This window comes from Nelumbo nucifera, chromosome 4 (genome assembly GCF_055504915.1).
Source record: "Nelumbo nucifera cultivar China Antique chromosome 4, China Antique-T2T, whole genome shotgun sequence".
Lineage (NCBI taxonomy): Eukaryota > Viridiplantae > Streptophyta > Magnoliopsida > Proteales > Nelumbonaceae > Nelumbo > Nelumbo nucifera.
This window is the reverse complement of record NC_142652.1, coordinates 92,103,205-92,125,907: the sequence shown is the minus strand read 5'-3', so window position 1 is coordinate 92,125,907 and position 22,703 is coordinate 92,103,205. Positions and strand designations below refer to the sequence as shown.

Sequence of the window (22,703 nt, the reverse complement as noted above, 5' to 3'; positions counted from 1 at the left end):
TGAACCCGACCCAACTATATACATCCATACATACATATGTATATATATATAGAGAGTAGGTTCATTGACCAACCCAATCTGGGCCCGTGTTGACCATATAAACCCAACCCAACCCACCCGACTTGCACCCCTAACTTATGCTCAAGAAAAAATCATTTATTGTGGACCCATTACCCATTTGTCAGATATCGCTTGTACCCTGAAAAATCATTTATCGTGGAACCCATGATTTACTGAAAAAATGAAAGTTTATTATTGGTCAACAGGATCTACTTTTCCATTGAATTACATCTTGGAAGATAATATTTGGTAATTGTGTTTGTTTTAAGGCTGGCGAAAATGTCTGGGTGGTGTAGTAGGTCATCACGCTAGTCTCACACACTAGAGGTCCCCGGTTCGAACCCGGGCTCAGACAATTGGTTATGTATGACTTTAAATTTTTGTTTTAAATTTTAAGCGGCCCTATTTTCTGTTCATGCTGTCTGGGCTAGAGACTGCTGTGGCGTTTGATAATCTGATAGCAGTCGGAGAAAGGAAGAAAGACATTGGCCGGAAATACAGGCGTTTGACAATACTGAAATAGGGTGTGAACTAAGGAATATCTAGGTTGGGCTGGACTTGATTCGAGATCTATGTATTTGGGCGGGCCCAGCCTGAGCCCAAACCGGCCCAATACGAAATTTTATAAATTTTTATCCTCGGGCTGCATTCGGGCTCAAAAAGTCGGGCTTTAATATTTCGGGCCACCCCGGGCCTCTAGCCCTCATATAATCCAAACTCGAACCAACTAACCCGACCCAAGCCCGAGTTCATAAACCCAGCCCAACCCACCCGACTTGCACCCCTACTTATACTCAAGAAAAAATCATTTATTTGTAAAACCCACGATTTACTGAAAAAATGAAAATGGATTGTTGGACAACACGATCTACTTTTCCATTGAACTACATCTTGGCAAATAATACTTGGTAAATATTTCTATTTTTATGTAGACAAAGATGTCTGGGTGGTGTAGTTGGTTATCACGCTAGTCTCACACACTAGAGGTCCCCGGTTCGAACCCGGGCTCAGACATTTGTGTGCTACATCCATATAAAATTGTATTCTTTTATTTTTATTTTAATTATTTGTTTCAACTTTTAAGCGACCCTATTTTCTGTTCTTGCTGGCTGGGTTAGAGACTGCTGTGGCGTTTAATAATACTGAAATAGGGTGTGATGTAAGGAAATAAGGAATATCTGGGTTGATTGGGGTATTTTAATTATTTGCATATATATAATATTTTATGTTAAATGACATATAAGATGTATATGAATTCATATGTAAATAAAATTTATTTTATACATATATATTATATAGAAAAACTTTAGCTGTTGGGAGCCAACAGCCTTAGAGAATTTTTGGGAATGCCACATTACCATGAGAATGGATAAATTAGTAATTACATATTAATTTATTTTTACTAAAAACCAAAGCATAGGTGTGAATAGGTTAACTGCCCAGAACGTGCCCAGCCCAGAAACTGTCTCAACAGCCTATGCTGTTGGGTCCCAACAGCCAATGTTAACCCATATTATATACATAGGGCTTTTAAAAAAATGAAGTTTTATAAATTTACAAAGTTGGATATGGTTTGAAATATATATATTGTAAAAACAGTGAGTAGGACAAAAAGTAATTGTTTTCTGACAAATTTTTCCCTTCTTAAAATCCACATATTGAATTGAGAATACAGGTGGGTGTTACTGTTCATCATCATCTCAACACCATCAAACTTGGATTTTAATGGGACAAGCATGAAGCATGGTCTTCTGGTCTTCTCTTGTATCCCCTTTCATGGTGCCTATTCTCTTCATAAGCATCCATGCATACCATTAAGGGGGTGTTCGTTTTTTGGATTTTGAGAGGGGGGAAAGTTGATTCCTTTGACCAAGAAACCCATGTTCTTTTTTCAGATTTGTGTGGGGAATGGGAAAAATATATTTTCTTATCTCTCAAGTAGATAAATAATTTTCCCACCTATGGGAAAGTTACCATGGATGGGACAAAAATACCCCTTATAATAATGGATTTTTATGACTAAAATGCACTTATTCGGTTAAGTGCTTCCCGAGTAAGCAACTTACCCAACAGGGCCTAAATAAACTCAAACCATATTAATATGTTCATATATCCACACACAAACATAGCAGACCTTTCTTCCTGTTTAAAGGAATGGAATCGAACCCCTAAAAAGACAATCTCCTTCTCTGCAAAAAATCAGCCACAAATATACAGTAAGTGACGAATTACAGCAAGGAAAAATAAGAACCATAGAGAGAGAGAGAGAGAGAGAGAGTTAAATAGAACTCATATTGACAAATGCATAGATCTGCTAAGTAGTTCAGCAATGCAACCCGCCACTGAAAATTGGTTTTCCACACTTCTCATTCGGAGCCCAAATCCAAGCAGATTAGCCCAAACTGTAGAGAATATCCAAGAGGGCTACAACATGCATTGAACAGCCATCATTCGACTATTAACAAACAATAAACACTAGAGTCCCTTGGGATAAACAGAAGCAGGGAATTGAACCTTAAACTTTGGGGAAGGGGATGCATGGAGGTGGATGGTGCGCAGGATAAGAGGATTCTTTTTCTTCTCCCCTCTTTTGTACCTCTCACAAGAGTGCCATTGTCGTCCAACTCTTTGGTTGTAATAGTAATAGTATTGATAAAAAGTTCTGAGCCTCAAGTGGATGGCTGGAATTTAAACAGAAACTGTAGGGCACTGTGTTAGCATATTATAAGCAACAAAACCATAATAGTTTCTTTTTTCTAACTCATTTCCATTCTCCCCAAACAAGGAAAGGTTAATTAAACACTTCTAGTTAATTTCTTTAAGGATTTCAGAATCAGAAATTAAACACCAAAATAAAATGGGACAGCAAATATATAGTCTGGCATTGAACTGAAATGATAAAAAGAAAAATGGATCAGCATTGACATTTATTCTAGTTCTTCAGTTAGTTACTCGAGTCAATCCTGTTATAATCTCTTTCAGTAAGCAAAATGAACAAATTAACTAGGTTCGTTTCACTCTGCGATGGATAGTGGGAACAGTCGAACAATTTAGGAGAGATCTCTTATAAGCTCTTCTTATGGGAATGGATTTCAATTACATTTCTACCCCTTAAATCCTCCATGTTCCAATGACAGCCTTACTGGTTTTATTGATTAGAATGAAGAGACAGTCAGCATGAAATATGAAAACATTAAGGATGGAAATATTCCAAACAAACTACAGCAGGTAAGGCCTGGCAAAAAAGGAGAAAAAAAAAGAATGCACATAGAAAGAAAGATCCTGGGACTATAAGGATTCTCAGATTATCACATACTTGTAAGAGTAAACTGGCACATATATCATCAAGTGAAATGCATGCTTTGAAAGCTATTTAAACAATATATTTTACTTGTTTCCATTTAGTTGGGATTATGGCCATGTTGAGTTGAATACTTGATTTATTTCCATTTTCTAGTTTTTATTCAGTTAATGCCTGAACAATTCCAATTTCTGTGGTCTAGTCTTTCTAATTTGGTATTACATACTTCACATTACAAGGGATTCAGGGATGGGGACAGATCGAGCAGGGTGCAGCTGAGACCCACTGGCCATACCACAGAGAGCCTACAGTGGTCTAGTCATGTACATTCTTATAACTAAATCAGGTTGAATTTTAACTGCATTAACTTCTTTTAGTATTTTCAAACTACAAGAATATGCAGGTGAAGTGCCATTTCATGTGCTTTGTCTCCCATATTAGTATAAGTTTGGCATTTTATAGTGGTTAGCACAACCTTAGAAATCATTTTATAGTGAGCAGAAACTCTAGTAGATAGCAATACAGAGAAGGAAAGGAAATTACAAAGAGAAGGGAAGGGTTTTGTGAGAGAATGGGGAGAAACTTGAGAGGTTTCCACCATTGCAAATGAATTTGTGTTGGAAACAAACTAGACCTAAAGATTACGTTGAATGAAGTAAACAGAAGTATGGATGGAAAATGGGGACTAAATTAGGAAACTGGATATTAGAAACTTCCTAAATCCAACGTATAACTGAAATTAGGAAACTGAATTTGAATATGAATACAAGTAGCATGAAGCTTGTCTATTTAATCACTAGATCTTCATAAGGAAATAAGTGTTCTAACTGTCTCAGCGAAAGAAAGAAACTTCAGCTACTGATTGAGTGTATCTAATTCTATGGTGAAGGAAAGGAAAGGAAATTACAAAGAGAAGGGAAGGGTTTTGTGAGAGAACGGGAGAAACTTGAGAGGTTTTTAATTCCATTGCAAATGAATTTGTATTGGAAGCAAACTAGGCCTAAAGGTTATGTTGAGTGAAGTGAACGGAAGGATGAATGGAAAATCAGGACCAACTTAGGAAAGTGAATACTAGAAACTTTCTAAATCAAAAGTCTAAGTGAAATTAGGAAACCAAGATTGAATATAAATAAACTGTGTTCTAACTATCTGAGCAAGAAACACTACTTGACCTACTGATTCATTCTCAGCGTCTCTAGTTGTATAATGAAGTATCAAGAAAACAAGGCCATGGATTCGACGATGGCGCTAATGGCTGATTCTTGGACTGTACCCAAGGAATGGCTTTCCCTTTCAGTTGGATCTTACTCCTATCAAATTTCACAAGCAAAAGAAGTCACCTTCTCCGATTTCTTTGCCAGCGAGGGGAGCAACAACAGAAAAAGAGAAGAAATCATGTTCTCCGTCGGCCATGCTGTCGCAGCTGAAAGGATGAATCCATGCTCCAATAGCCCTGAAAGAGGATATCAAAGTGAGTTCCGGGTCGACCCTGCTGCAATTGAAAGGATGAACCGCTATTACCGCGATCAGCCCCGAGGATTAAACGAAAACGATGATCAATTCGGTATTTCGACAGAATTGAAACTGCACGAAGACCCCTGGGTATTAAAGAAGAAGCTCACGACAAGCAACGTAGACAATCTTTCTCGACTTATGCTGAAGAAGCTATTTGTTCAAGCTCACGTACTCCCATTCATGGAAGAAGAGCAGGTGGAGGAGGTGAATAACAGGGCGGGCACCCGTCTACAAATCAAGGATCTGGATACAGGTTCGGATCACGAGTTAACGTTGAGGATGTGGCCTGCCAGCAGGTGTTACGTTTTGAATGACAACTGGAGAGAGAGCTTTGTGAGGAGAAGGGAACTGAACGCAGGCGATGAGATATGGATGTATTGGGACCGTTACTACCTCTGCTTCTTCTTCACCGTTCGTGGAAGAGTTGTTCAAATTAATTAATTTTTTTTCTTATTTTAATTTGAGGTGAATAAAACTGGAAAATTACAGAATTTAATTTGTCTACTATATTACTATCTAATATCACAAATTCAGTTGAATTAATTAAAGATGTACTCTTTGTTTCTTATCTTCTAGTTTTAGTTTGTAGAGTTTGATTTGTTTTTTCCTGTTGTTTTTTTTATTGAATTGTGTTTTTAATTTTCGTGCTCAAACTACAAGAAATTTTAATTTGTTCATCATATCTCCAAGCCCATACTTGAAAGAAAGTTTTTGGAATCAAGGCCCATTCGTTTTGGAAAATTAAACAACTACTGTTTTATTCATAAAATCTATATCTCCTCTTTTCGTTTCTGTTTTTCATCTCTTTTTTATCAGGAAACTAACTGTTGTTTACTTTCTCCTAAATTATCTCCAATTCCTATTTATCCTCTCCCCATTCTTCATCTATATCTATCTAAAGAAAGTTTCAATTAAAATATTTAATAATTATTTAAATTTTATAATGAAATTATATAATAACTATAAAATATTTATTAAAAACACAAAAAATAATTATAATAGGTTTAATAATATTCCTATTATTAATAATATATTTTTATGAATCTGATAATGAAATTATGTAATAAAAATATAAATTATAATTTTATGGATTATATAATTTAATAACTACATAATATTTTAAAGACATAAATAAAAAATTCTTTAAATAACAAAATATTAAAAATAGATAAATAATTATGTAACAAAATACTTAAAGTTACATAATAACTTTAAAGAAATAAAATTTAAATAACAGAAAAAGATTAAATATTTTACATATTATTTAAATATTGAAATAATGGAATATTTACATAACTAATTTTTAAATAGTTAAAATAACGAAATTATGTAATAAATTTTAAAAGAATCTTAAGAATAGAATATTAATTATAATAGATTTCATAACTTTTGAATTAATAATAATTTTATATTGTACAAAATTAAAAACGAAATTATGAAATAATACTATAAATTATAATTTCATGGTTTATTAAATTTCATAAATAATTAATATTTTAAAAATTTAAATAATGGTAATATTTAAATAATTAAATAATATTATAAACAACTAATTTTAAAATGCTTTAAATATCAAAATATTAATAACTAAATCATATCTTATATATTATTTCAAAAATAAAAAATATATTAAATAACAAAATTATGCTATAAATTTAAAAAAATTATCAAAAGCACGAAAGAAATTATAACTAGCGGGGCCCCATGCGATGCATGGGATATGGCACCCCTCCCTATCCCTAGCCCCGTAGTCAAGACTCTCTACCCCATCCCCGCCCCGTTCTTGGTGGTGGGGTGGGTTGGAGGCGAGGTACCCATTCCCGTCGGAGATGGGGAATCCCCAAATTTCCCCCACCCGATGTAACCACCTAAGAATAATATAATTTGTAGATATTTTACCAATATGATTATGATAATTTGGGGGTATTTTATAAATGGAATTGTGGGATCATAGGATTATAAGAATATGAGGGAAAAATTAGAGATATTTTAAAAGTCAATATTAAATCTACTGATATTTTACTAATTTACCATCAGGTTTGGGGAATTATATGCAAACCCTATCCCTGATTTGGAGCAAAAATATTTTTCCCATCCCCACCCAATCTTTTCCCCATCCCTATTTAAGATTCAAGAAAACTTGCCCCATTCGGGGTGGGGCAAAGTATTATTTATGCTTTATATATTATTTTTTAATAACTATTTATATTTTATATACTATTTTAAAATAAATTTTAAATGTTTCAATATAAGAAATTGAATACTAAATCATATTTTAAACATTATTCAAAAAATAGATTAAATAACATAATTTTGTGGTAACTTTAGTAAGAATATAAAATATAAATAAATGAAAAAATAAATATTATTGAAATAGTGGAAGTAAATTAAATAATTTAGAGGTATTTAATTTTTTTATTAGTTATTTATTGTATTTTCTTTATAAATATATTTCCAAAAATTATGCATTTTCTCTATAAATTTTCAATAATTATTGGAGATTAAGCTATTGTTATTTTTTAGAGACTAGACTATTAATTTAGCTTAAATTAGAAGTGTTCACTAAACAATTAAGTTCGGTTGGAGATTGTTTGGCTAGCCAAATTGATCTGATCAGATTAGGGAGTTGGACATTTGAAACTGACCAACCATTAGTGAAAACTAACCATTGGTTAATTAACAAATGTTCAAATTTTTAATGTTTAGTGTAATTTACATTAATCATTGTAATTTAATAAAATTTCATTAATTTTTTTACAACAACAATTTATTCATAAAAGATATTACTAATTTGCGTAATTTACTAATTTCTATAAAATCAACAATTATAGTTAACAATTATCAAGTAATTTAGGGAAATTCTTTAACTAATAATCCATAATTTTTAAATAAATAATAATTAAAAAATTAGAAAATTAATCTATGAAAAAGTATTTTCCAAAACTATTTAAATAATAGTCCAAAATCTTAGGAAAATTAAATTAGCAAATTAATCTATTAGAAATTGTTTCATATTTATTTATATAAAATCCATTATTATTATTTTAATAAATAATTATGAAATAATTTAGGAGAATTATTAAATCTATCCACACTAGTCTAGACCTCTTGATTGAATTCAACCATACTTGGTTTACATTAATTAACAATAAATGATTTACTTCTAATTAAAATTAATGTAATTTACCATAACTACATTAGTTTACTATAATTACATCAATTTTATAAATAGTAAATAATTTAGGCTTAAAAAGTAAATAATTTACATTAACTCACATTAATTTATTGTTTATTGTAAATAACTAATTTACTATACATTTTTGCTAATCAACAACAATTTCAATATTTTTTGGAAATTATCATAAATTTTTGTAATTTATTGTTATTTAGTTTACTATTAGTTAATTAGTTATAGAAATTGATTAGAACTGTAGGGATGACAATTTTCTGTGTAAAACTAGGGCCCTACCTTGCCCCACCCCGAACAGGGCAAGCTTTCTTGAATTTTAAATAAGAATGGGAAAAATGTTTTTGCTCCAAATCATGGACGAGGAAGGGACCGGGTTTGCATATAATTCCCCAAATCCGATGGTAAATTAGTAAAATATTGGTACATTTAACATTGAGTTAAAGTTTTCCTTATATTCTTATAATCATAGGATCCCACAATTTCATTTATAAAATAATCCAATTTGTAAATTATCCACAAATTAGATTATTTTTAGGTGGTTGCCTCGGGGGGGGGGGGCAAATTTGGGGATTCCCCATCCTCGACATGGAATGGGTGCCTCGCCTTGAACCCGCCTCACCATCGAGGACAGGGCGGGAATAGGGTAGAGTGTCCTGACTACGGAGGCAAGGGACAGGGAGGAATGCCTCATCAAGTGTATCACATGGGGCCCCACTAGTATCATTTAAAAGAGGCAATTTTGTCCTATCATATATTGTTAACTTTATCCAATGTAATGAAATTATATATCCACTTGGAAGATGTGTATCACTTATACTAGGGGTGCAATTTGGGTGGGCCAAGCCTGAGCCCGAACCAACCCAACATGAATTTTTACATGATTGGGCTTGGATTTTTGGTCCTCAGGCTAATCTCTGGCCTAGCCCTCAGATAATCGAAACCCAACCCAACTATACACATCCATACACACACACACACACACACACACACACATATATATATATATATATATATATATATATATATATGTAAATTTTACATACATATTTACATATATACATAAATATATGTATACATACATTACACACATAATTTTAGAGTGGGTTCACTTACCAACCTGACCTGAGCCCTAGTTGACCATAAACCCAGCCTAATCTACCTGACTTGCACCCTTAACTTATACTCAAGAAAAAATCATTTATTAATGGCCCATTACCCACTTGTACCCTGGAAAAAAAACATTTATCATGGAACCCACGATTAACTGAAAAAATGAAAATGGATTGTTGGTCAACAGGATTTACTTTCCCATTGAACTACATCTTACCAAATAATACTTGCTAATTTTTCTATTTTAAGCTAGACGAAAATGTCTGGGTGGTGTAGTTGGCTATCACGCTAGTCTCACACACTAGAGATCCCCGGGCTAAGACACTTGATTTAGAATGATAAATTTATGACAATCCATCTCTTAGCTTTTGATTTTAATTATTTGTTTTAACTTTTAAGCGACCCTATTTTCTGTTCTTGCTCACTGGGTTAGAGACTGCTGTGGCGTTTGATAATCTGATAGTAGTCGGATAAAGGAAGGAAGAAAGAGATTGGCCGGAAATACAGGCGTTTGAAAATACTGAAATAGGGTGTGAACTAAGGAATATCTGAATTGGGCCAGACTTGATTCGAGGTCTATGTATTTGGGCGGGCCGAACTCAGGCCCAAAAAGTTGGGCTTTAATATTTTGGGACAGGCCCAGGCCTAGTCTTCAGATAATCTGAACCCCGTCCAACCAATCCGACCTAGGCTGCGTTCAGCAGGATCTACTTTTCCATTGGATTGAACTACATCTTGAGAAATAATACCTGGTAAGTATTTCTATTTCAAACTTGGCAAACATGTCTGGGTGGTATAGTTGGTCATCACGCTAGTCTTACACACAAGAGGTCCCTGGTTCGAACCTGGGCGTTAGACGGTTTCTTATTATATGATAAGTTTATGAGAATGTATTTTTTGGTTTTTGATTTTAGTGCATCGTTAATGTTTCTTAACAGAGGTGTCCACATCAGTATAAATAACAATTTTTATGACCAAATCACCATTGAATAGCGAGTTAGAGGAAAAAAGTCTTTTTCATTTTTCAATTTTCATTTTTTTTTTACATTTTTAGTGTTTTGTTATAATTTATAACTAGCCGTTGGGCCCTGCTTCGTAGTGGTTGAATGGAACCGTCGACCCGTTGACCCAATCCTTGGCCAAAAACCGTTAAATCGGTCAATGACCCATCGACCCGAGCGGTCGAACCATAGATGCTTTCTTATGATATGATAAGTTTATGACAATGTATTTTTTGGTTTTTGATTTTAGTGCACCGTTAATGTTTCTTAACAGAGGTGTCCACATCAGCATAAATAACAATTTTTATGACCAAATCACCACTGAATAGCGAGTTAGAGGAAAAAAATCTTTTTCATTTTTCAATTTTCTTTTTTTTTACATTTTTAGTGTTTTGTTATAATTTATAACTAGCCGTTGGGCCCTGCTTCGCAGGGGTTGGAATGGAACCATCGACCTGTTGACCCAGTCCCTGGCCAAAAACCGTTGAATCGGTCAATGACCCATTGACTCGAGCGGTCGAACCATCGACCCGTTGACCTGTTCAATGGTTTTTGGCCGTTTTTTATTTATCTAATTGAGAACCGTCCAGGCAAACGGTTTCGTTTTATCCTAATCTCGGTCCCTGGAAAAAATTCGTTGAATCGGCCAATGACCCATTGACTCGAGTGGTCGAACTATTGACCCATTCAATGGTTATTGGTTGTTTTTTCATTTTCTTAATTTTGTTGTCAGAACGGGCCATTTGTTCGAACCGAACAATCAAACCGTTGACCCGAAAACCGATGGCCAGAACAGTTCCATTTTCGGGTCGTCTGAGTCACACGCTCGAATGACATAACACGTATGGTACTTAATGGACCTCACACTCAATTTTTTCCTATAATTTTTGTTGTCATAACAGGTTGTCCATTTTTTTATTTTTTTTAATTGGGAACCGCCCAGACAACCAGTTCCGTTCTACCCCAATCCCGATCCCTGGCCAAAAACCGTTGAAACGGTCAACAATCCATTGACCCGAGTGGTCGAATCGTCAACCCGTTGACCCGTTCAATGGTTTTTGGCTGCTTTTTTATTTTTAAAATTTTTGTTGTCAGAATGGGCCATCCGATCGAATCGGATGGTCGAACCGTCGACCAAAAAACCGGTGGACAGAACAGTTCCATTTTCGGGTCGCATGAGTCACGCTTGAATGGCATAACATCATGGTTTTTAAAACTGACCCGGAGACCAAACCAGTCAGGGGTTTGGTTATCGGGTCAAACAATCCGACCGTTTGAACCGTATGGTCGGCCCATTCTAACAAAAAATAAATAAATAAAGAAATTATAATGGACTCACATTGGACTGGATCGGATTGGACCAAATCCAGTCCAATTAACACCCTTACTTGCACGAGTAGATTCCATTTCCTACACGGATAGATAGATGTTTTTTATAATTTATGTTCTTTTTACATTTTCTATTTTCTACCATCTATAAAATTTCCTGTATTTTTTGTTATTTATTTGCAATTTCTGTTTTTTTTTCTATTTAAAAATATTTTTTGAACTTTTTCCTTTTTTTCATGTCTAAATATTAAAATATATGTATATATTTTATATTTTTCTACGAAGGTTTAAATGGTAATATATTAACAGTCATTAGTCTCTTTAACGTCAAGTTAGTGACATGGTGAGTATTAGACATTTTGAAAAGTTGTGGTGAGTTTAAGAGAAATGCTGAAAACTCATTGTGAGTTTTTGACAATTTCCCTTGATTTTAATTAGTTGTTTTAACTTTTAAGCAACCCTATTTTCTTTTCTTGCTAGTTGGGTTAGAGATAGAGGTGGCCAAGAGCTGAGCTCTTCATGAGCTAGTCGAGCTTGGCTTGGCTCGGTTTCAACCGAGCTTCAAGCCAAGCTCGAGCCTAATAAAGCTTAGCTCGTGAGACTCACGAGCTGAGCTCGAATAACTCGAATAATAATAATAATAAAAGTATTATATATAATAATATATATAATAATACGATACTATAGTAATATAAAATTATAGAAAATAATATATATAATAAAAGTTATATATACTATTTTTATTTTTATATATAATAATAGCTAACTATAAAACATTTTTCTCAAGTCAAGCTCGAACTTAGGAGCTTTTGACTCGAGTCAAGCTCGAGCTCGAGCCTCGTACTACCTTAGCGAGCCGAGTTCAAATAGCTAACTATTCGACTTGGCTTGGCTCGAATCCACCCCTAATAAGAGATTACTGTGGGGTTTGATAATTTGATAGTAGTGGGAGAAAGGAAGGAAGAAAGAGGTTGGTCTGAAATACAGGCATTTGATAATACTTAAATAGGGTGTGATGTAAGGAAATAAGGAATATCTGGGTTGATTAAGGTCTGTGTATTTTATAAATAAAATATTGCATATATATAATATTTTATATTAAATGATATATAAGATGTATATGAATTTACATGTAAATAAATTTACTTTATACATGTATATTATTTACATAGGGCTTTTTTTAAAAAGGTGAGGTTTTATAAATTTACAAAGTTGGATATGTTTTGAAATATGGAAAATCTATGATGCGGAAAAGATATTATATGGGAAGAGTTTTGACCAATCAAAACCCACTGATAAATTTTGATAAATAACACCTGATTGGATACCTCGTTTATGATTCCAGTTAACTGGTCAAAAGTTTTTCAGATATGATATCTTTTCCATATCATAGTTGAACCCTTTGAAATATATTGTAAAAATAGTGAGTGGGACAAAAAGTAATTGTTTTCTAACAAAATTTTCCCTTCTTAAAATCCACCATTGAATTGAGAATACAGGTGGAAGTTACTGTTAATCATCTTCTCAACACCATCAAACTTGGATTTTAATGGGACAAGCATGGTCTTCTGGTCTTCTCTTGTATTCCCTTCCGTGGTGCCTATTCTCTTCATAAGCATCCATGCATACCATTAAGGGGGCATTCGGTTTTTGGATTTTGAGAAGGGGGAAGTTGATCCCATTGACCAAGAAACCCGTGTTTTTTTTTTCAGCTTTCTGTAGGGACCAGGGAAAATTTATTTTTCTGTCTCCCAAGTGGATAAATAACTTTCCCACTTGTGGGGAAGTTGCTAACACTTGGATGGGACAAAAATGCCCCTTTTAATAATGAATTTTTACAGCTAAAATGCACTTACCTGGGTAAGTGTTTCCAAGTAACTTACCAAAAGTGAACAGGGCCTCAACTCAAACCATATTAATATGTTCATATATCCACACCCAAAACATAGCAGACTTTTCTTTTCCTGTTTAAAGGAATGGAATCGAACCCCTAAAGGCTCAGTTTGGAAGGAGTACAAATACAAATATGTAGTGTGTAAAACCTTGTATTTTGTATGTATTTGCACTCTACAAATTTGTATTTGTATCCTTTCTAAACTGAGCTAAAAAGACAATCTCCTCTGCAAAAAAAAATCAGCCACAAATATACAGTAAGTGACGAATTACAACAAGGAAAAACAAGAACCATAGAGAGAGAGAGAGAGAGAGTTAAATAGAACTCATATTGACAAATACATATGTTGCTGCTTTCTGCTTCCTTAGTTGAGGCCGACGTGTCCAACCTGAGAGTAAGAGATCACACATCAGAAGCCTTGGGTGTTATCCCAGGGCAGAGACTCCGACGGTCAAGTTAGTCTAGTGTATGAGAGGGGTTGGACGAGGTCGGAGGTGAGGCTCAGATGAGGTCACTCGAGAGCAAGAGTGAGCAAGATGGCTTTACTTGGAGAGGAGCACTCCTATTTATACTTGACCTTGCCTTGGGAGTAGTTGGAGGCGGTTGGTAGTGGGCGGCCAGGATTGCATCCGGTTGATGCCACAGGGCGCCATCCCAGGCCTTGCCACATGTGCCTACATCAACATAGATCTGCTAAGTAGTTCAGCAATGCACCTCACCACTGAAAATGCGTTTTCCACTCATCTCATTTGGAGCCCAAATCCAAGCAGATTAGGCGACAGTAAGGAGCCTAGTGAGTTTAGTCAGAGACATCTATTGTTTGAAACTGTAGAGAATAACCAAGAGGGATACAACATGCATTGAACAGCCATCATTCGACTATTAACAAACAATAAACACTAGAGTCCCTTGGGAAAAACAGAAGCAGGGAATTGGACCTTAAACTTTGGGAAGACCATTGAATTGGGGAAGGGGATGTATGGAGGTGGATGGGTGCACGGGATAAGAGGATTCTTTTTTTCTCCCCTCTTTTGAACCTCTCACAGGAGTGCCATGGTCGTCCGACTCTTTGGTTGTAATAGCAATGAAAAAGGAAAAAGGTGGGTAAAACTGTACCAAAATCCAAGAAGAGAGTAACAGTTTTATCTTAGGACTGGCCATGTCCCAAGAGAAGGGATGAAATAGTTTTCTTTTTGTGTTTTAACCATTTTTGTGTGCATACAGTATGATGACATAAAATAGTAAAGTGCATTTATGGAATTTCTTATTTGTTTCAATTTTCAGAATTTTGTTTCTGGAGCTTTTCTTCTCGGATTTGAAGATTTGGCAATGGTATGGTATGAATTTTAACATTTAATGTTATTCTGTGGTTGCAAAGCACCCAGCCTTTGGTAGGTTGTACTCTAATTTTTATGGGAGTCTAACAAATTGACCATTATGTAATTAGAAGGTATCCTATGGTTGGTGCTTTTTTGTAATCTTTATTCATAGATTCTGTATTATCAATCTATGGCTGCAACTTATAGGGCATTTCATTTTAAAAGAAAATAATTAATTGGATGATTAGATTATTTGGTGGTTGATGTTTCTGACATGATCCATCCTAGTTATTTCAGTTGTTCATGAAGGAAACGCATTGCCATTCCAAAACCTTAATAAACAGAGAGCTAATGATGTATATTTTAAAGTGATGTTTAAGAATTTTCTGTTAAATTGATGGCTCAGCTACATTCCTTTATTTTTTTGTCCAATAGGTTCCTAATCAAATAGAAGTGGCTTTACTCAAGAAAAAACCAACAATGTCCATTGGGGATACAATGGAGGAAGATGGAATGAGAGATGTCGATCGTGAAGCATTTGAATCCGAATGAGAATCGGAAGAGGAGTATGTGAGGTTAACTAAGCCTTCTAATAAGTCCATATACAATAGGGTTGGCCTCCTACATTTATCAAAAAAGGGATGGTCTCCCAAAGAAGGTAAGTGATATAAGTTGGCTTGGTAATGCAGAATGGATCCAAAAGCAATCTATTGATTTTGGTCAAGAGAAAGAGGTTGATGTGAATGATAACTTGGAACTTGAGCTCTCTTTCTACATCCAAGCAAAGGAAGGAACTAGGCAGATCTTCGAGATATTGCAATTGATGAGGCTCCCTTTTCTCAGGCTTCCAGACTATCATGCAGAGATGGTGAAGACAGATGCTAACATGGAGAAGGAAAAGATCAAGCTCTTGGAGGAGAAGAAAAAGATTGAGGCTGAAGAAAGAAGAAAAGATAGAGAAATAAAAAAACAATACAGAACAACACATAGTGAGTGTGGTACGCCATAGTAATTGGCAACTTGGCATAAGGACATTGAAAATCTAGGAACTTAAATTGCCAATTTGGATGTTTTCTTCATCAAATTGTTGTTAGCAAGGTAATCATATATCCTAAGTGAAAGTTAAGCTTGGGATGTGGCATTTTATTAGAAAACATGAGAAAATGAATTGAAGTAGAGAACGTGAAAAAATGGCAATCTTCTCTAAAAATTTCAAAGAAAAGAAAAAGCATTTATTTTTCTAAGACCTAATACAACCAATTGAAATAGAGAAGGCAAGGCATTTTATCAGAGAGCGCGAAAAGGACAAGAAAGCTTACCATAATTTATGGGCAAATTGAAGAACCAAATCCCCCGTTATAAACAAATAACCAACCCTTCTCTGCATTCTTCTGTTGTTAACTAATTAACCATCATGAACACATCTCAACCCCAAATGTCAAACACATGGATCCAATTGACCCAAAACTAGCAATTACCAAAGAAGGTTTTTTTTTTTTTCTCAGTACTGATGAAAAATTAGAAACAAAAATAATAAGATTTTCATCTATCAAGAAAAAATAAAGGAAAGAGAAAAGGAAAACCTTGTTGGAACCAAAGTATGTGAAGTGCTTTTTCCCCCTGTCTATGTAGGCCCTATGCCAAACCTTGTATTGGTGTTGACTCCATTTTTTAACAGAGCAGGCCACACTGTTTTTTTTTTTTTTTTGTTTTTTTTGTTTTCCCATTCCAAAATCTTTTTGGTTAAAACAATACAAAACCATAAATGGTATTTTTAACATTGCATCCAGCAAATGCTGGAAACAAAGCCCAATCAAAACCCAAAATGACACACAACTTGCGATTCATTACTACTATGGATTGCCCTACTGCATAGTTGCTGAAATCTAATTAGAAAAGGTATCCAAGCCAAACTACAAAACAAATACAAAATTTGAACAATATTATATATTATGATAAGCTAGGCTCTCTTTAACTCAAAAAGTAGGCAAGTCTTCGGTAGATACAACTCACCATTTAGATATAAGGTGAACAGGATGCACCATGAACATGAGTTCCGCCAGTATGACAACTTAAGTTTCTCAGGCAACAATGCAAAAGAACTGCCACAGAAATCCTGAAAGAGAATGTCGAAAATAGTGTCCAAATTGAACCAACATACACTGTCTCGGTTGAATCAGGAATAATATCAACAACAAATAACAATAACAACAATAACAAGTTAACAACACACAAATAGAACGAGAGAAACCCCATACCTCAAAAGTCTGTATTCTATGGGCTTTGTCTCAATAATTCCTCCAAATTTAGAAATAACTTCTTTAATAGATTCAAATGGTGTTGCAGTATCTACAAGGCCTCTGTGTACATCAACCCGTTTTACATGTTGAGAGACACCAGTGGACTCTTACTTATCCAAAAAAGAAAAAAAATCAGTGGACTCTGGTGTCTTATGGGCAACAATTATAGCCTCTATTGAAGCAGAACTGGCTTCTCTAGTTTCAATGGAACCATTAGATGGTGTTGGGACAATATTAATCTCAACAGCATTTGCTACCCTGGTAGCATTTCTTAACCTTTTACCCTTTAAACTTCCTAGGTTTTCTACCGGAAGATGTCCATCTTGGTCCAGTTCCAGGCCGTCAGAAGCATCTTGTACAATTAAAATTTTAGGATCTTTCATAGCAGCATTCTTTTGGTCAATTGCCACATTTTTCATTAGCAGTTCTAGTTTCCACTTCAGAATCAAGATGATAATTTTCTTGGCTAGATGATGCAGCAGATAGAGAGGATTCAGGACAAGAATTTTTCTCAGCATTTTCTGTTTCTTCCATTCCAAGCAAGTTCTGATCTCAAGTGGATGCCTGGAATTTAAACAGAAATTATAGGGCATTGTGTTAGCATATTATAAGCAACAAAACCATAATAGTTTCTTTTTTTCTAACTCATTTCCATTCTCCCCAAACAAGGAAAGGTTAATTAAACACTTCTAATTAATTTCTTTAAGGATTTCAGAATCAGAAATTAAACACCAAAATAAAATGGGACAGCAAATATATAGTATGGCATTGAACTGAAATGATAAAAAGAAAATGGACCAGCATTGACATTTATTCTAGTTCTTCAGTTAGTTACTCGAATCAGCCCTGTTATAATCTCTTTCAGTTAGCAAAATGAACAAATTAACTAGGTTCACTTCACTCTGCGATGGATAGTGGGATCGTCGAACAATTTAGGAGATCTCTTATAAGCTCTTCCTATGGGAATGGATTTCAATTACATTTCTGTCCCTGAAGATTACGTTGAGAGGTTTTCACCATTGCAAATGAATTTGTGTTGGAAACAAACTAGACCTAAAGATTACGTTGAATGAAGTAAACAGAAGTATGGATGGAAAATGGGGACTAAATTAGTAAACTGGATATTAGAAACTTTCTAAATCCAACGTATAACTGAAATTAGGAAACTGAATTTGAATATGAATACAAGTAGCATGAAGCTTGTCTATTTAAGCACTAGATCTTCATAAGGAAATAAATGTTCCAACTGTCTCAGCGAAAGAAAGAAACTTCAGCTACTGATTGAGTGTATCTAATTCTATGGTGAAGGAAAGGAAAGGAAATTACAAAGAGAAGGGAAGGGTTTTGTGAGAGAACGGGGAGAAACTTGAGAGGTTTTTAATTCCATTGCAAATGAATTTGTATTGGAAGCAAACTAGGCCGAAAAGTTATGTTGAGTGAAGTGAACGGAAGGATGAATGGAAAATCAGGACCAACTTAGGAAAGTGAATACTAGAAACTTTCTAAATCAAAAGTCTAAGTGAAATTAGGAAACCGAGATTGAATATAAATAAACTGTGTTCTAACTATCTGAGCAAGAAACACTACTTGACCTACTGATTCATTCTCAGCGTCTCTAATTGTATAATGAAGTATCAAGAAAACAAGGCCAGGGATTCGACGATGGTGCTAATGGCTGATTCTTGGACTGTACCCAAGGAATGGCTTTCCCTTTCAGTTGGATCTTACTCTTATCAAATTTCACAAGCAAAAAGAAGTCACCTTCTTCGATTTTTTTGCCGGCGAGAGTTCCCCGTGGCCATGCTGCCGCAGCTGAAAGGATGAATCCACGCCCCAACCGCCCTGAAAGAGGAGATCAAAGTGAGTTCCGGGTCGACCCTGCTGCAATTGAAAGGATGAACCGCTATTACCGTGATCAGCCCCGAGGATTAAACGAAAACGACGATCATTTCGGTATATCGACAGAATTGAAGCTGCACGAAGACCCCTGGGTATTAAAAAAGAAAACGTAAACAACTTTTCTCGACTTATGCCGAAGAAAGTATTAGTTCAAGCTCACATACTCTCGTTCATAGAAGAAGAGCAGGTGGAGGAAGTGAATAACGGGGCGGGCACGCGAGTACAAATAAAGGATTTGGATACAGGTTCGGATCACGAGTTGACGTTGAGATGTGAACTGTCAGCAGGTGTTACGTTTTGAATGACAACTGGAGAGAGAGCTTCGTGAGGAGAAGGAAGCTGAACGCAGGCGACGAGATATGGATGTATTGGGACCGTTACTACCTCTGCTTCTTCTTCACCGTTCGTGGAAGAGTTCATACTAATTAATATTTTGGTGAATAAAACTGGAAATACATAATTTTCTTTTGTATGTAACCTCCCAAATTCAGTTTAATTAATTAATGCTGTATTTTTTTTAATAGAATTTGACTTTTTTCCCATGTTCGATTAGTGGAATATCAATAGAACTGATCCCGAATTTTCTTTTGAGTACCTAAAAAGAAAAAAATATATAAATTAAAAATAAATGATAAACAATCAAAATATTTACTTATAAAAAAGGCAATTAAATATTATTTTTGTCATTTTCATGCAATTAATATGTGAAAATGGATTTGCTAGTAGTGACTAGTGAGGTCATTTACCATAAGAGAAGAAGGCGCCCTCTGGTTCAGGTCAGGGAAGATCCAAACCTGACACAATAAGAAAATACACAGATTGGGCCGCTGCTCCTCACAGCGACATCTCCCCATGAGTAATAAATATACGTATCGGAGATGTTTCTCATGTGCGGCAACGACATGCTGCGAGGTAGGTTAGGGTGCGCTTCGTGAGAAATAGATCGGGATTCGACTAATTGGGTCTGACCCAATAAGATCCGATTATTTTAAACATCTTACATAGGGATGGAAGCCGGGCCGGGTTAGGTCGGGTTGAGGCCAACCTTAACCTAATCCTAAGTTCTAAACTTCAACCCTAATCTTAACCTGATCCGACCTTCAACCCAATCAATCCAACCCTAACCCTAATCCTAACTAAATTCCTTCAACCCTAACTCAACCCAAATCCAACCCGAAGTCAATTTCGGGTTGGGTTGGGCTTGGGAGCCCAACCTTCTTCCCATCTCTTAAAACCTCATAGAATTTCTCGATTTTAAATCTTAACTCAACTTTCACTACATATATTAATCCTATATTTCATTAGTATTTGTTTGTTGATGTTTTTTTTTTTTTTGTTCTTTTGGTACAAAATTCAAAATAATAAGTGTTAGAAATGACTATAATTTATTATGAGTTATGACTTACGATAGATCTTTCTTGGGTGGCAAACAACATAGAGGAGATAAAGAATAAAATTTTCAAAAAAACATAAAAATAATGTTATTAAGGTTTTAGTCTTTTTGATTAGGATTAAGTGAAGTGATTATCTTAAAAGAAATACATGATACCATGTGGTGGGGGCTATACAAATATCATGCATCTAAACGAATCAATGTACATTATATATTACATATAACATATATTTATATATTACATGTACTATAGAGTCGGATTCGGGTTGGCTAAGGGGTCAACCCTAACCCAACCCAAAGTAAAGTCGGGTTCATGAATTTCAACCCGAACATCAACTTGACCCGACCCAACTTTTTTGGGTTGGGTTAGGGTTGGATTCGGGCCAACCCGGCCCAAGTTGCAGCCATCTTACATTGACAAATTATGAAAAGCTTGCACAAAATGTCTTACATTGACAAAATACCATGGGACCACTCTGCACTTTTGTAGGCTCTCCCTCTTGCCGTTAAGGGTGTCAATGGACCGATTTTTTATTAGACCCGTCCAGTTCAAAATCAATTTGGATGGATTGGACGGATCAACAAGATATATTGGATTGGACCAATTCGGTCCAAAATATTTATTAGATTGGATTGGACCTAGTCGGTCCGTAACAAATTTATATTGGATTGGGTTGGATTAAGCCAAATTTGGTCCATTGTTATAAGGTAAGAATATATGTGTCAATGGACCGGGTTGGGGTTGAAACTAATCTAAATCAAATAAATTTGAACAAACTGGACGGTCCAGACATTGAATTGGACCGGTCCAAATTGGTCAAAACATTCATTGGATTGGATTGGACCTGGTCCATTTATAATGGACTCATATTGGACTAGACTGGATTGGACCAAATCCAGTCCAATTGACACCCTGACTTGTTGTCGTAGTGCAAGTTTTCAGTGTCTTTGCATCAACTTTCCCTTTCACTTAGGCTATGTTTGGTTTGAAGGAAGATGTAGGGAAAGGTAGGGAAACCTTTATAACCCTTGTATTGGTTTTCTTGTCTTTCCCTACCTTTTCCTTCAAACCAAAAATAGCCTTAACGTCTTTGTTTCATGATTCTTTGTGCTAATGGCCGACGACAATTTACTTAAACAACTTTCATCCCTCTTATTACCACACCCAAATGATGCAATGGAAGCTGAGTAGTCAGATACTCACTCTCCCACCTGACTCCTGACAACATAATCTTATTTGTAAGGTTCTTTCTGATTGATCAATTAACTAATGTTAATTGATGGGAATATTCTAGAGGAATCTTGATAGACATACTAAATTTTTTCATGTTACAGTCTCAAATCATGGTCCTCTGGTCCCACAATTATTGCTTCTCTGGTTAGAGACCATTTTTGTTGATTTATTCTCATCCTCTTATCTAGATGTAGATATTCCCCCATTAGATTACAGATGCAATGAATGATATGTTCTATCATTGCCCGTCTACCCAAGAGGTTAAAGAGGCTTTATTCTCTATTGGGCCACTTAAAGTGCCTGGTCCTGACGACATTCACCCTCTATTCTATCAACATTGTTGGGAAGAGGTGGGCCATGACTTAGTTTCTTTTGTGCAAAGTGTGTTTTCTAATCCTAATCTCATTTCACAAGTCAATGATACAACAATTTTCTTGATACCAAAAAAATAAAAACTGTTGAATATGTGATTGATCTACATTCCACTGGACTTACTAATGTTCCATATAAAATTGTCATGAAGACAGACCCTTGCAGCACGATTAAAAAGCATCATTGAACCACCACTCATCACTCCCTATCAAAATGCATTTTCCCTTGGGTGTTAGGTCCAAGATAATCACATTGTTGCATTCAATGAAAAGGATGTAAGGTAAGCATGGCCACTTTATGTTCAAATTAGATCTATCCAATGTGTACGACATGGGAGTTCTTACTTCATACACTGCATTTGTGGGGCTTTTCTTCTCAATTCTGTTCCTTATTACGGGCTTGTCTTACCACTATTTCTTATGTGATCTTACTCAATGGTGAGGTGGACCCACAATTCCATTCTCAAAGGGGACTACAACAAGGATGCCCACTTTCCCTTTATTTGTTCATTTTATACATGGATGGATGGATGTGTTATCCATATTGCTTCAATATAATATGGATTTGGATGTTCTTAGTGGAGTGAAATTGTGTAGAAATGGACCTCGCCTCAATCATTTACTTTTATTCAATGATATTTTGCTGTTTGGCAAGAGTATTACACTAGAATTATATAAAATTTAAGGAAATCTTAGTCCTTCAACTAAAGTTGCCATGCTCATCAATTTTGATATAGGGGTTTGGAATCATGACTTAGTAACAACATTGTTCAATTCGAAGGTGGCA

General features: G+C 35.2%; 1 long non-coding RNA gene, 2 other non-coding genes and 1 pseudogene across 5 annotated transcripts; 3 read left to right on the top strand and 1 right to left on the bottom strand.

Moving 5' to 3' along the window:
• The first annotated feature begins 341 nt into the window (after positions 1-341).
• TRNAV-CAC (transfer RNA valine (anticodon CAC)) lies at positions 342-415 on the top strand. The gene has a single exon. It is a non-coding gene; the product is annotated as a tRNA-Val (tRNA).
• A 585-nt stretch (positions 416-1,000) lies between these two features.
• TRNAV-CAC (transfer RNA valine (anticodon CAC)) lies at positions 1,001-1,074 on the top strand. Its single transcript has one exon. It is a non-coding gene; the product is annotated as a tRNA-Val (tRNA).
• Positions 1,075-12,213: 11,139 nt separating this feature from the next.
• LOC104611211 (uncharacterized) lies at positions 12,214-19,365 on the bottom strand. Of its 3 annotated transcripts, XR_002023447.2 has the most exons (5): positions 18,930-19,076; positions 18,781-18,861; positions 16,978-17,583; positions 16,733-16,835; positions 12,219-14,074 (listed from the first exon to the last, which is right to left on the bottom strand). It is a non-coding gene; the product is annotated as an uncharacterized LOC104611211 (long non-coding RNA). The 3 variants fall into 3 exon arrangements; XR_016085278.1 differs by having other exon boundaries at positions 12,214-14,074; positions 16,733-17,583; XR_002023446.2 differs by lacking the exons at positions 12,219-14,074; positions 16,733-16,835 and adding an exon at positions 19,083-19,365 and having other exon boundaries at positions 17,015-17,583; positions 18,930-19,006.
• On the top strand, positions 14,074-16,545 carry LOC148800852 (putative rRNA-processing protein EBP2 homolog; annotated as a pseudogene).
• Positions 19,366-22,703: the final 3,338 nt, after the last annotated feature.